We start from the raw sequence: 15,099 nt of genomic DNA, 5'->3' as shown, positions 1-15,099 counted from the left end.
TTGGCTTAGTGTTACGCCCATGCTAGGAAACATGGTTTGTTTCATGCCAACAAACCATGGTTAAGAATACAAGAAGAAACCTTAGCTACAGATCTAGTTTGTTCAGAGTAAAGCAAGCTACAGTCTCTTGTTGGCATGTATGACTAAAACAGGGATTGTGATTTGCTTCCTCACCATGCAAGCAGAGAGGAGCAAAGTGGCCAGGCTAGTATTTTCTGTTGCAGTTGATCGTCCCAAACAGGTGAGAGGTTTCAGAATATTCTTGTTGGATATGCAAACAAAGTGGTGCTATAATTATGCAAGCGGCTGTGCAATTAAGGCATTTTGAGCTTGCAACGGTAATTCAGATCTGCATTAATTTTTATGCTTTTCTGTGCTTCTGAACGGGGAACATGGTGTGCGATTAAAACAATCACACATGTGATGATTTGGATCTCTACTGCTGTCCTCTTGCAGAACATGTAGGGTGAGGCCCATTTTGCATAAGGTCCACTTTTGCCATAAAGTCTCATGAACGTGCCAGCATGCAGAAAGCTGGAATAGTATTTGCAGAAATAAAAGGATGATTTTCACACATCCCTAGGGATTCATCTAGATGAATCAAAAAGGGGGCGCATGTGTTTGTGCTCTTCAGAAGAAAAAAGCATCAGCTCTCCAAATTATAGACCTTGGAGTTTCTGGGGTTCTTTTCTTTTCTTTTCTTACAATATTTTTGTTAAGAGCTATGAAAATAAATAACTCACCACACTCACTTCCCAAGCGGTTTCGTGATAATTGAGATGCATTAGGGTGGCTTTTTCCAAGCATTAATTTTAAAAGTTATTTCTCTTCATGGGCTGCAGGGGAGCTTTGCTTGATGAAGTTTTGTTTCGGCATTTGCAGCGCTCTGAGATCTCCTTTAGGCAGCCAGCCACCCTGGGCTATTCCTTTTGTTCTGAGCTTCTCATTTGCAGATATATAAGCCTTTGTAATATCCCTTCAGTTGCAACCCCTTGAGATAACAATAGGCTAGCATCCCACACGAGCAAAACCTCAGCTCATATCCCTTCAACTTGCATAAAATGTAACCTGAACACATTTATTACTATTTGGTGCATTTCTATCCCACCCCTTTTTCCCAAGAAGCTCAAGCTCCTTGGTTCTTCTGATCTCCATTTAAGCCCCACAACAATGCTGTGAGGTTGGCTATGATGAGAGGCAGAGACTGGTGCAATGTCACCCAGTGAGCTGCTTAGCTGAGTGGTGGATTTGAACCCTAGTCTCCCAGGTCCTAGTCCAGCACTTTAACCACTACACTACCACTGACTCTTTTTGATGGGTGCTCCAGTGAGATGGAACTGGTTAAGTGAGTATGAATAGGAACTAATGGTATCTATATGCAAGAGCCACACAACAGGAAAAGTTTATGCCAACATGGTGTCTTCCAGATGTTGTTCGATTACAGCTCTCATCCACTGACCAGCTGCCATACTCTGGAGGTATTGGTGGGACAGTGGCTGAGCATCTTGACATGAAATGGGAGTTACTCAGCACATTTTTTCCCCCAATGGCACCATTGGGCTGGTTTACAAAATGCTTTGGCCTTTGACGTATTAACTGGAGGCCCGTTCCACTGCACTCATTCACTGGTGTACAACATGCCAACCCTCCACTTTCCAACTCAGCTGGAAATGGTTATTATTGGGAATATTCTCTGGTGTTTGGCAGATTTGCTTGTGCTCTGTTTCTCATGCTTCCCCATCCGTGCTAAATGTTGTGCAGCCTCCAAAGACAGGCCATTGCCATCATTCTCAGACCACCAATGTGCACCAAGAGCTTCAGGTTGATTTACGGGTGTGTTTTGATACTCCTGTAACAGCTTTGGGAAATACCAAAAGTATACCAAAAGTGATGGTATTCCCAGTAGTGATGTATGGAAGTGACAGCTGGACCACAAAGAAGGCTGATTGCCGAAGAATTGATGCTTTTGAATTATGGTGCTGGAGGAGACTCTTGAGAGTCCCATGGACTGCAAGAAGATCAAACCTATCCATTCTTAAGGAAATCAGCCCTGAGAGCTCACTGGAAGGACAGATCCTGAAGCTGAGGCTCCAATACTTTGGCCACCTCATGAGAAGAGAAGACTCCCTGGAAAAGACCCTGATGTTGGGAAAGATTGAGGGCACAAGGAAAAGGGGATGACAGAGGACGAGATGGTTGGACAGTGTTCTTGAAGCTACCAGCATGAGTTTGACCAAATTGTGGGAGGCAGTGGAAGACAGGAGTGCCTGGCGTGCTCTGGTCCATGGGGTCACAAAGAGTCGGACACGAATAAACGACTAAACAACAACAAATTTGTTCCCTGCATTTATATCCCAACTTTTTCCTCCAAGGAACTCAAAGGTGGTGTATTTGTTTTTTCCTCTGTCCACGACTCCTTCTTTGTTTGGAACTTCAGGTTCTCAGGGATCCTACAAAGGCACGGTTTGACTTCCTGTAAACACCTCATTAACAAGCCACAACGGAGCAGTCCATTCCTTCTGTAGCAAGAGCCATTTCACAGTGGCTGACTAACTACATCCTAGGTGCCTAGGTTGGGTCCAGCTAATTAAGATATATTGTTCTCATGCAGCATAGGGGTGGAGAGGTTGTCTGAGAGGTTATGATGCATGGTAAATGAAGTCTTGCTGTGATTTTTTTTTTTTTTGCCAGTTCCCAAGGATACAGCTTTTTAATCTCTGAATCCAGAACCAGATAGTGAGAGAGACATACGGGTGCACTTGAAACAGATGTTTCATGCCTCTCTCCTCTCTTCCCTTCTCATAGAATAATAAATTGTCTGAGATACTAGGGGTCATCTAGTCCAACCTCAGGCTAGCATCTACAATGCAGGATGCTCCATATGGGCTGCCCCATCTTTTCTAGGGTACTCAGTGATGCTGGGGTTTAGGATACCTGTAGAGAACAATAACAATACTTGCTGATTTGGTTTGTCAATAGAAGTTATCAACATCCTTCATAAAAGAGTAAAATAGGCAGCATATTCAGCCCCAAATAAATGATAATGACTGATAATCACTATGTGCCCGGAGAGACACTGCGCCACTTAGTTCTGAGTTGCTTTTGTTTCTATAATGGGCTCTCTGCAGTTGTTCATCTCTGCTCGGCCATCCTTTCCCTTTGCAAATGACAGTTCATGTGCACTGCTGACCCTCTTATACAAGAAGAAGTACCCAAGTCAACCTTTGTTTGTTTGAGCAATTACAGAAGGCAGCAGCTTCTGAGCAGTAAGCTCATGCTCCCATTGTGCTCGCTCATGTTTTTTGTGCTTCAGAGTCAGTGGGGGAGGTTTGAGTTTTGATAGCTATTCAATATAACTTTTCAAGTATTGGGTGATCTTATATAAGCCATGGCTGATTGCAATTGACTTTTGAAACATGACAGATTTTCCATTCAGAGGCAAACTTTTCCCCCCTGAAACCTTTTGGCATTGCATGGAACTTGCACGGTAGTGGCAAATTTTAAAATTATCATAGTTATGAAAGTCATCTTTTAAAGGTGAGCCCGTTTTGCTGCTACAGAAACCCATGACAAACATCTCATTTTTTTGGCATTTTTAAAACCATCAACGCACAAAGAGTTCACTGCCATTTTGAACAGGGACATAGGGAAATCACTTATATCTAGTCAGACCATCGATCTATCAAGTCCAGTATTGCCTACATTCTCAGCAGCTGTTCAGGATTTCAGGCAGGAGTCTTTTCCAGAGATGCCTGGTATTGAAACCAGCACCTTCTGCATGCAAAGCACATGCTCTGTCACTGAGCTGTCATCTACCCTGAAGCCAATCATCTGCCATATTGGATTCCCAAGAGCTGAACAGTTTCATGTTAATACTCACAGCAGTGAGGATGCTCAAGCTAGATTATGATCTGTGCTTCAGGAAGAAGTTCACCAAACCATACATCTTTGTTTATTGTGCTGCTTTGTATATATATGCAAAAAATAATGATGCATCAGTAAGTGTGGAAAGTTATGTGTGATGTGAAGGAGATGGTAATATTTGGATTCTGATGGGAATTGAATCATGGCTTGTAGTTGTCCATGAATGGAGGGGGAGGGTGGGTAAATTCAGTGTGGAATGGCCCAGGGTATGGCTATGAATTCATTCTGCTCCTGTGGTTAAATGTTTCCCTTATGAATGAAATGGAACTAGTAGTGCCAAAGGAGGTGAGGCAGAGAGAATTGGGAGATAAGAGGAATGGAGAGAGAAAATGAATAGAGAGATATCTAGGTGAAGTCTGATGGATGGTTCCTCACTTCTCTTGCTAGGTTGGTTTCTGTTCGTTTGTTTGTTTTTGCATTTTCACCGCTTCCCACTTCAGATTCCTTTTTCCTCCCCGAGGTCTTCCGATCACCTATCATCATGATGATATAAGCCCCTTCTCTATCATCTCCATACACATTGTCGTGGCAATAGGGCTGAAGTCGCTGATGACTAATCCATCTTTAGAGTCACTTCAGGTGTTTCTGGTGGGATATCAATCTTAGTGGCTCAGCAAGGAATCACTGGTGCATCTCATTGGCTTGGCAGACAGCCTTGGCTGCTGGTAATGATTTGCTCGATGAATTGTGATGAGAGATGAGGCCACCCTGAGACATTCAACAGAGAGAGACACTGCTTGCCTTTCAATGGGCTGTTTTAACTTCCCTGTAAGAACTTCCAAACTAAGTGACTAATGACTTGAAACTCACGCTCATGTTCTCAGAGTGCGACAGGAACGGCCTGCAGAATGAACTCCTGGAATCCATTGCTCATATTAGCACTCAAGCTGAAATTAGCTTCACATCATTGAAAAGTATTTTGACATTTCTGGAGCTTGTGGTAAGGTTTCCCCAGCTACATATCTTTGGTGGAAATGTTCAAAAACTGAGGGCTACTATACAGACGTTGTCAGCTTTCTTAAGCATATAATTCCATTAAAATTAGACATGTTCCTACTGGCTGTATTAAAGATTCAGTTAATAAGTGTAATTATCAATTTATAGAGACAATGTTGATCATGGCAGAGAAAGAAAAGAAAAATGCTGATTGCTGCTAAATGGAAATTTTACAGACGTTATGTCCATTGGCTCCGTAAAACATGGCATGCATCCAAGTTAGGAACGTCAACACTTTCTATAAAAAGAAAGGCATTCTTTAGCTGACTTGGGAGCTGTTTTCTGCAATATTGGGTAGGTAATTATGATTGAAGTAATACTGCAGTATGTGTGCTGTGGTTATGTTGTGGGATACTTTAATGTAGAATTGTCTTGTAGATATTGGATTTGTATGCTGGTTTTAATATTTGCATGTGTTTTTTGCTTAAAATATTGTAAGTCACCTTGAGTTGCCATGGCAAAAATGACCAATAATAATAATAATGTGCTCTGAGAAGACCCATCACATGTTGTATTTCTATTGTTTATTTTTATGTGTCAATTTAAGTGAAAAACATGTTGCTTGTAACATAATGCTTACAGAGCAAAGCAGGTAGCTTTCCATGTATATTGAAAATGCTCATCCGGTATATTTTAACAGAGTCGATTTCTGCTCACTTGTAGTACTTCTGCAGCTCTTTCACAAAACCACTATTCTGAAATGCAGAAGTCAAATTCGAGGGGTAAAGCTTCATCAATAAATGTCACTAATCTTATAGAAACATTTTAGGTGGGGTTGTTTGCTTTTGTTTCCCTTGAAAGTTATCAGAATGCTTCTTTAGACAAAATCAGCTGATAACTGAGAGATGTCTAGGGATGCCTGCTGAGAAACATTGCCTAGATTGACTTGAAAATTATTTGTCATCTTTTTAACCCAGGAATGGGGAACCTGTGACTTTCCAGGTGCTGTTGGAGATGTATCTGAAGGGCCACATGTCCCCCACCCCTAACTTAGGAAGTTTGATATAGAAAATAGTTCACCCATAATTCTAAGAGTGATGTTGCAGAAAAGTGGGCTCTTGCAAGAGATGGGCCAGATATAACTCTGTAGCTGGCTATGGAGCACAAATTGTAGTCCTCGTGGCAAGAAACTACATTGGCTTATTTCTCTTAAGGTATTTTCTTCAAGCCATACAGTAGATCTACCACAGAGCTAACAACCAGAAGCCTTTGGCTTTTGGTGACTCTTTCCAGGGATGTTCTGCAGTCTGTGTATTCAAGGTAATAATCAGCAGGCTAATAACTTGGAACTCTGCAACACTGGAGTGCCACTGTGTTGGACCAGGACCTGGGAATTGCATGAGGAGGGGGAAAACCATGTATGCTACCTTGAGCTTCTTCAAGAAAAAGGTGGGCTCTAAATGCAATAAAATAATAAACATATAATATATATTATTTGAGCCAGTATGGTGTAGTGGTTATTGTTTCAGACTAGGACCTGGGAGTCCAGGGAGGGTTTCGAATTCCCACTTGGCCATGAATCTTACCAGGTGACCTTGAACCAATCACTGCCTCTCAGCTTAACCTTCTTCGCAGGAGGAAAGGTGGGATAGGAACACAATAATGAATAAATAAAATAGCACTTTGCCTCTACTTTTTCTGCCTGTCTCAGTGAGCTGGCAACATCTACCCAAGTCAGAAGCAAGAAGCTCAATGCCCTACTCCCTTTTTATTCTGGCCCAAGAGATGTCTCATTGTCTTATCGCTGAAGTGCTTGTCATGCCTAATTTTACTTTTTTGTAATTAGTAAAAGTGCATCTATTTCTCGTTCTCCTTATGTCCCCCCCCCAGCTCCCCCTCCCATTTGCCTACTTTCTTTCCACAATGTCATTCGTAATTCCAAGAAGTTAATACTTGATTAGTAAATATGATGGTGAAAGAGTTCTGGCTGCACAGAAGCATCCATTTACAATCTGGCTGTGATTGAAAAATTACGTTCAGTTCAGTAATAATTGATGAAAATGGGCTCCTTTCTTTCTGCAGCTGATTTGCTTTGTAATTGTGATTTAATAATGTAAATATCACTTGTTTTCTCCGGGAGATGAATTGCCTTCTGATTTGTTAAGCACACTGGGTCTGGGCCCTTCTGTCTCATCTCATCCTCAGAGGGAGGGGGCATGAGAACTATTTGCCTTTCCGCAAGGGATTCTGGAAGGAGAGGGCCACACGATGAATCCTTGTTGATTAATGATGTTGCTAGTTCGTCTTGGAACTGGAAGATTTCCAGGAGGGCTAGCAATTTGTGCCTATGTGAAAGACTCAGATTCTTTGAGAACAGTTCAGCTATATATATGTAGAATGGTATCAATGACCCAGCAAGTTCCTCATTCAGATCACATTGCAACTATGATTTCTGACCTTCCAATCAGAGCATAAGAATATAAGAAGAGCTTGCTGGATCAGGCCAGTGGCCCATCTAGTCCAGCATCCTGTCCTCACAGTGGCCAAACAGTTGTGGGAAATCAGCATGCAGGATTCAGGCACAAGAGCCTTTTCCTCTCCTGTGGTTTCCAGCAACTGCTGCCTCCAACTGTGGAGCACCCATCAACAACCTTCTCCTCCATGAATTTGTCAAATCCATCTTTAGAGCCATTCCAGTTCAATAAGAATGACACTACCACTTTGAGGGACAGCTGGGGCTAGAGATGAGGGTGCTTGGCTCTGTGTGAAGCTGATTTTCCAGAGCTGTGGTTTAGAACCAAGTACTGGACTGGCCCTGACCACCCAGGCATCACCAATGACCTTTCCTAGATAAGAAGAGCTATGAGAGGCTTCTGGTTGGGCCAGGACATTGCTTGCACGACAACAACACTCTTCCTCACTCTGGTGCATTGACTCTGGGTCCTGGCTTGGCCTCTTGGCTCTGAATGAACTCCATATTCCCACTCTGTCTGCTGTCTACATCTGAGCCCTGATGGCAGCCATTCCAGCCACCAGCCTGCAATATCTGTATGTACATATATCCAACATTTTAGCTTTCTTGATGTGTTAGAAGAAGGAAAAAAAGAAAATATGTGAAGGCTCAAACTGGGTAAAAGGACTGGTCTTGAAATATCCAATGGCTCTCAATTTTGCAATGCAATTTTTCAACCAAAAAATCCATCTGTCTGTCTTGAAAGACAATGGACTGCGCTTCCAGGGGTGAAGTCAAAACACTGTGTTAACAGCACCAAAGTGACCTCTCTGGAGCATAAGCCTGGACAGTGTATTTGGAGGTCCTGGCTTGCCCAGATGACAAGACTTCCCTCTTGGCCACGCTGATATGGTCCAAAGGAAAGCAAAGCAATACCTTTGGCACCAGCTTAGATTACTCATATTATTTATTAATGTCACATTTATTGATGTGATGCATAAATGTAGAGCACTGAATTTAAGATAGGATAAACCAGTACTGACAGATTCAGCCAGGAGGGAACAAGGCACCCTTTAGAATTGCCTGGAGACCACAGCGTAAAAGCTAGAACAAATGGAAGATGCCCTTCCAATTTCTCCACGCTCACCTCTTTGTTGAGGATGAACTCTTCTGCGTGCACCCAATAGACAGCAGGCCTCACTCTTTCAGATTAGCTTGCAATTTGGGGACAGTATCACTCCAGAGCATTCTAATGAACTGTGAAATGAACATAATGTCAGTCGCCGATGCAAATGGGCCTATGCTACCACTGTCACTACTGGGTTGTTTTGCCTGGGAGCTAACACAGGTAATTTAAAGATATTAACGAACACTGTTAATTAGCATCATTATTATACTGCTGAGTCGGTAGGCCTAATGCACAGCCAGATAAATAATCCTGCTGTGTCAAAGGCTCTCCTGTGGAACCTGCAGGATTAGGCAGAAAGGGATTGGTGCACTCAGCACTGTCGGACATGCTGCAGTGTTCTTTGCAGAAAGGGACTGTCCTTGCTACAATCTTTGCCCTGGTTGGAGGACAAGACTTCATGTGTTATAAAAGCAGGAGATGGGCATTGGCCTATGGCCTCCCCAACTCATGATCTAGAAATCTCTGTTTCTATTCTCCGTCACTCTCTCCGTGCAATTTCACCTGGGTAGCCACATAGGCATGCAACCTACTCTGCCGAAGAGGTTCTCCTGTGCATAACCTCACTGACATGAATTAAGATGTACATGGGCTCGTCTGTAGTTTTACACAGCTGCCTTTAAATTCAGTGAGCTTTGTGCAGGAGAACTATTCAGTGGATTGCGTCCTGCACACATGCAATTCCCAGTAAAGCCATTCAAAGAGGGGCAGTTGCAGTTAAGTGTAGCGCTCCTTCTTCAGAAGTGCAGCTACTGCTGGGGGTTACACAGCCAGTCTGCAGGTTCTTTGTACTCCACAAAGGCAAAAAGGGGGTTTAAAGCTTATCAAGCTCAGTTCAGCTCCTTCCACATTGGGGTGGGGGAGAAGCTTGATTAGATTTGCATTTAAAGGCAAACTAACCTAACTGGCAATTCCCAAAACAATATGCAAAAATGAAACACAGCAGTCGTTCAAAATCCACATTTCTTTGAATGTTGTAGTGCAAGTTCTCCAGCCAAGTTATGTGTACAAAGATGCATAGACTTGGGGCAAAGTATGCATGAAAATGCATATATTAGTGAAAACACCTGCATCATAAATATAGCTCACTTGTGTCTTAAATATACCCACAATGCCAGCAACCTGAGATACCACACATGGGGAGATGACACAGTGGGGGCATGTGAAGGACTCATGGGATTTATATAGGGTTGAGTTTCTTTATTAAAATAAATGTCCTACTTTGCCTTTTTCTTCTCTCTCTTTCTCTGGATAGAAAGATAGACAGGCAGATAGTTATAGGTTAAGCATGAAATAGGACCTTGGTTAGCTTCTCGTTATGGATGGATAAATCTGTCTATTTCAGTTTTTCTCAGCTTTTCCAGTTATTCACGTTTCCACATCAGTTTGTGGTTGTTTTTTGTTTTGTTTTAAGAAAAATCCTCATGAAAATTCACCAGCATTTTTGTGTCAGTTTCTCCTACTAAACAGTTTAGTATGCAGTTTTGCCTGACACACATTCTTTTGCAAGGCCATTTCCCCTAATATATAGTGCACCTTTGGATGTTATTTTCACTAATTCATTGATTTAGAGGCACACTTTACCCCCCACTATAAGCCTTTGTGTACATATTAATTGGCTGGAGAACTGCATTGCAAAATTCATAGAAATCTGCATTTCCTTCCTGGGATGGATCCCTTGCTGCCAGTAGTGTTTCCGACCCACCCTTCTCATGAGAGGGGCTGCCCTGAGCTGCTGTAATGGGCAGAAGTAGAGCACACCCTTGAACACCACCACATGTGGCAAGGCGCAGATATACTGATGTCCTTGATTGCATCTTGGACAGTGAAGAGGAGGCGGGAGTTGTGCCAACCATGCTCTCAACCACAGTCTAAATCAAACACAACAAACTGTTTCATTGAAGTGCGAGCCAGTAAAACAGTGACCCTGGGGTGCTTTCTCCAAATCGGGATGACTCTAGCACAATCCAATTGCTTGCATTAATTATGGCAAAATGAGATGCCGGGGTTATCACACTTTTCATTAACTCCAGTGTTGTGAAACTCAAGCTGCAGTTCTTGACAAAGGGGAATATTTCATTTGGTGTTCATCTCTCTCTCTCTCTCTCTCTCTCTCTCTCTCTCTCTCTCTCTACATATAGATACATATATATTCCTGGGTTGGAGGAGGCAGTCTACACCTCTCTTCACACATTAAAAGGGACCTCTAAGCCTGTTCACGAAAGCGTATGTGTCATTTGGATCTGCTGGGTGTGACAGGGGGAGGAACTGGATGAAGCAGAGGTGTCCCTTTGCCCAGTCACACCAGTAGAGAAGCTCCTTTTGTAAGGAATTCTGCAATGAACTTCCACAAGAGGCTAGTTCTTTGACAGTAGCCAACAGAAACCCCCCAAAATGGGGAATTTCAGGAGTAAGGAGGTGAGCAGAGCAGGCCTGGTGCAGAATCCACTGGATTCTGAGCTGGTCCGGCTTTCATCACGTGATGGTAATGAGTTCTCTGTGCTGCACAGTAATAACATAATAACCTTCTGGATCAGGGAAATTGCCCATCTAGCCCAGCATTCTATTCTCAAAGTGGCCACCCAAATCCTTGTGGGAGACCTCCCCCCCCCCACACATGTGACTTCTGTTGTATATAAATCACTCCAGGATCACTTTGGCTGTAGAGTGGGGTACAAGCGCTCTAAGTAAATCCATCAGAAGTAAAAACAAATAACGTGAAAGGTAAGGCACATAGAATTCTAAGGGAAGATCAAAGACCAGTAAGATGGGTGACATCTCTGAAAGTTTCACACATCCGTGCCTGAAGGAGCAGAAGCATCTTCCTTGAAAATGCTGTTTACCGGAAGGAAGAATATCTGCAGGAGATGCATAGCATGGGGGCACAGGGCCATGCCTGCCCACTTGGGTGACGCTGGCTTGACCTGCTTCCGCAGAGCGGTCCACGCTCTGGATGTGATTCCAGCCTCCCATGATTGATGGTGCTGTGTCTGTCATGCCGCCTCCTTCTGAAAGTCCCCATTTGTATCCCTGTAGATTCTTATCTCACTAATGTAGCAAGCCGGGCTTATCTCTTCCCGAGGCTCCTTCTGCACCAAAAAGAAATCACCTCCGTTATTTATGTATTTCTGTCTCCGGCTCGTCGAATCTATTTTCTTACACTTCCAATTATCTTTTATAGAGATCAACTGGAGGATAGGGCAGGCCCGTAATGACCTCAGGATTATTGGATCATTACAAGGAAGGGTCTCTGGCAAAGTGAGCCTGGCGTTCTCCTCTTCATATTTCTCCTCTCCTTATTATTCCCCCCTCCATCTTTACAGTCTCATATGCAGGCTCCCTTTCCCTGTCACCTCGTATTCTCCGTATTTATCATCTCTCTGCTGCTGCATATATCAAGGAGGTATAGACATATCAGCTTATTTCTGTCCCTTTTCGGTTTTGTGCACGTTCAAGAATAAGTCTGTTCTGTCTCATTTATTACAGACTATGAAAAACAAAACAAAAAAACAAAAATTCCTCTTAATTTTGCACCTCTTTGGATGCAGCTTTCCCAAAAATATGCAAGTTTGCACACATTTCCCCATAAAATATGCAAGGCTATGCAATACAGTCTTATCTTGGAAGTCAAATGGAATCCTGTAGCCAGTGAGAAGCCACAGAAGCCCCGTCGGACATTCGGATTCCAAAGAATGTTTGCAAACCGGAACACTCACTTCCGGGTTTCAGCGTTTGGGAGCCAAAATGTTTGACTCACAAGACATTCGGGATCCAAGGTTTGACTGTACTGAAAAGGACATGGTAGTTTTTGAAAGTTCTGACAATCAGCTGGTCCTCATTTGGCCCAGCTATATCTTTACTTGCCCACACCTGATGTGATATATTGCTACCAGACCAAGTTCAGGGAGTTGGTACTTGCATACAAGTCCCTATGCAACTCAGGAACAGCTGACTTGATGTGCTTTGACCCTTGCACATCCAGTAGATTGCTGTGGTCTGTGGGAGAGTTTCTCCTGCAAGTTCCAAAAATCTCAGAAGCCCTTTCTGCAGTAACTCAGAGCAGGGCTTTTTTCAGTGTGACTGCTCCTGTTCTGTGGAACAGCATCCCTGTCAAGATATGACAGGCACCCATTTCCTGCACTTTCTGGAAACATTTTTGTTCTAAAAGACTTTCCAGCTGGATCAATGGGTCTTTACCATGAGTGTCTACTTCATAAGTGTTTTAGTCTTGCTTTAAATGTGTGGGTTTTTTTGTTTTTGCATTTTTAATTATTGTACGTGTAATTTGCCTTGAGGCAATGGCATCTGCCCTGCATATAGAAGGTCCCAAGCATCTCCAGTGAGGGCTGGGAGAGATTCTTGCCTAAATTCTGAAGAACCACTACCAGGCAGTGTCAACAATACTGAGGCAGATGGACCAATGGTCTGACTGTGGGATGTAATCAATTGGAGCCGTCGAATACAGCATTCCTTGCTTCCCTAGAGTGGACGCAGGCAGGGGGATGTTACTCCAGCCGATATAACTTCCTGCTCCACTGGTCTGAAGTGTCCTCCCCCTGCTTGTGACCAGGCAGATGGGTGTGATCATGGCTCACTCCACAAAAGAGCCGAGTCATGCAGCCATCTTTCTCTTGATGCCATTTTCTCTCTTGATGCTATTTTCTTCCCTTGATGCTGTTCTCTTAATGTATTTTGCTGTCTGCTGGCTCTCAGCCAGCAGCACATGGGCTCAATCCCCAAATGGGATGAACTCACAATTTGTTCTGTAACTACTAGCTAAAGCCTTCCTTCAGGGATCTTAATGTGAACTGAATGTGAGTAAACTTCTTGTTACTTTTAAGGAAAGTGTCTTTATTCTTTTAAGAGAGATCAAAGGGGACACCAGAAATAATCCAGTCTGGGCAAACCAGACCGGATTGCTTAACTAAAGAGATTCAAACAAATCTGCAAACTAACTTCCTGATGTATTGAGGGGAATCTGCTCTGCTACATGACTCACTAGCGTGAGTGAAGGAAGGATAATAATTAATCCATATGTTCTCTCCTACTATCCCTAACAGGGACGCGGGTGGCGCTGTGGGTTAAACCACAGAGCCTAAGACTTGCTGATCAGAAGGTCGGCGGTTTGAATCCCCACAACTGGGTGAGCCCCCATTGCTTGGCCCCTGCTCCTGCCAACCTAGCAGTTTGAAAGCACCTCAAAGTGCAAGTAGATAAATAGTTACCGCTCCGGCAGGAAGGTAAACGGTGTTTCTGTGTGCTGCTCTGGTTTGCCAGAAGCGGCTTAGTCATGCTGGCCACATGACCCAGAAGCTGTACTCAGCCAATAAAGCGAGATGAGCTCCGCAACACCAGAGTTGGTCACGATTGGACCTAATGGTCAGGGGTCCCTTTACCTTACTATCCCTAACATTTCCACACTGACAAGGCAGCTTCGTGTGCTCCTATGATACCTCACATAACGCAGATGGGAGGAGGAGGAGGTATTCACCTTGTGCCAGAAAGATCAAAATGTGGGCACCAGACATACCTCTCTGGAGAAGCCATTACTTAGTCTGTGTGTACCACTGAAAATACATGCTGTCTGGCCACCTCACTGTTTATTTTCTCAGGCTTTGAAATTTTAAATTCCTTATTTTATTTTATTTGCATATATGATGATTATGGTGATGTTGCCACAGGGTGGGCTACAACAAATCAGATTTAAAATTGTAAATTTCAAATAGATTGAATTGCAAACAAACAAACAACTAAAATATCCTTATGTGCTCGGTTCATTGATTTTTCATAAATGACGTCCAGACTGAAGTATCAGTGGTTGAGCTCTTTAACACAACTCAGATAGAAGGATTGTTAGGTTGGGATGAAAGCATATTTGTGGCAATGGCCGGGGGTGGGGTGGGGGCGGTAGTGTGGTTAGCAGCAGCCTTGCAGCTTTGTGTTATTGACAAAGCTTTGTGGGATTGTGAATCAATGGGTGGGAGGGGGGAGTTGTGCCACAAGATGCAGGTATGTAGCCAGGACCAGGAACACCTGTATTATGTCTGGAGTAGCAGGTGGCATTTCAGTTTCACTGTGGGAGTCTTTTCTGGAGAAGAATGGGCAAGGCTTTCATGCTTGTGCCTGTGTTTTATTTTCCTTCCTGTTTGAGACCTGGAAACCAGCTGTTAACCAAAGCTGCTCCAGCGTGAGAACCTGTGGGGGTTTTATGTGATACTGTGTTTGGAACTGAAGGGAAGGCATGATCTGAAAGCTTGGGCTTCCATTGTCTGCCTTCTGAGGCTCCCTCTGACATAAGGCTTGCCCATTGTGGGAGGACACCTGCCCCTTAAATCGATTCTGTTGTCCTTTTTAGAATTTAGTAACTATAAATATAAAAATACCTTGAAAACAATCCCTCAGCCATTTTCATAGGCAAAGTTGAAATCATTAGTTTGTCTAAGAAGGGGACTCTCCCTGCTCACTAAATATTGTTACCTCTTTGGCTCCTGACACCTCCTCCCCGTCTTCTCCCTCCTCTGAACACAAATCATTGTCCCACCACCAATCCCCTGGCTTTGAGCCTTCATCCTTTGGGATTTCCCCAGATGGTACCTTCTAC

At 43.4% G+C, this 15,099-nt stretch overlaps 1 protein-coding gene across 4 annotated transcripts in view; it reads left to right on the top strand.

Moving 5' to 3' along the window:
• OPCML (opioid binding protein/cell adhesion molecule like) overlaps positions 1-15,099 on the top strand; it is a 760,587-nt gene that overhangs the window by 719,713 nt on the left and 25,775 nt on the right. The gene's annotated exons all lie outside the window — the stretch shown is intronic.

The sequence above is a fragment of the Podarcis raffonei genome, chromosome 15 (genome assembly GCF_027172205.1).
Source record: "Podarcis raffonei isolate rPodRaf1 chromosome 15, rPodRaf1.pri, whole genome shotgun sequence".
In the NCBI taxonomy this organism is placed as follows: domain Eukaryota; kingdom Metazoa; phylum Chordata; class Lepidosauria; order Squamata; family Lacertidae; genus Podarcis; species Podarcis raffonei.
Note: the sequence above shows the minus strand (reverse complement) of the source record. Positions and strands in the feature narration are given on the sequence as shown.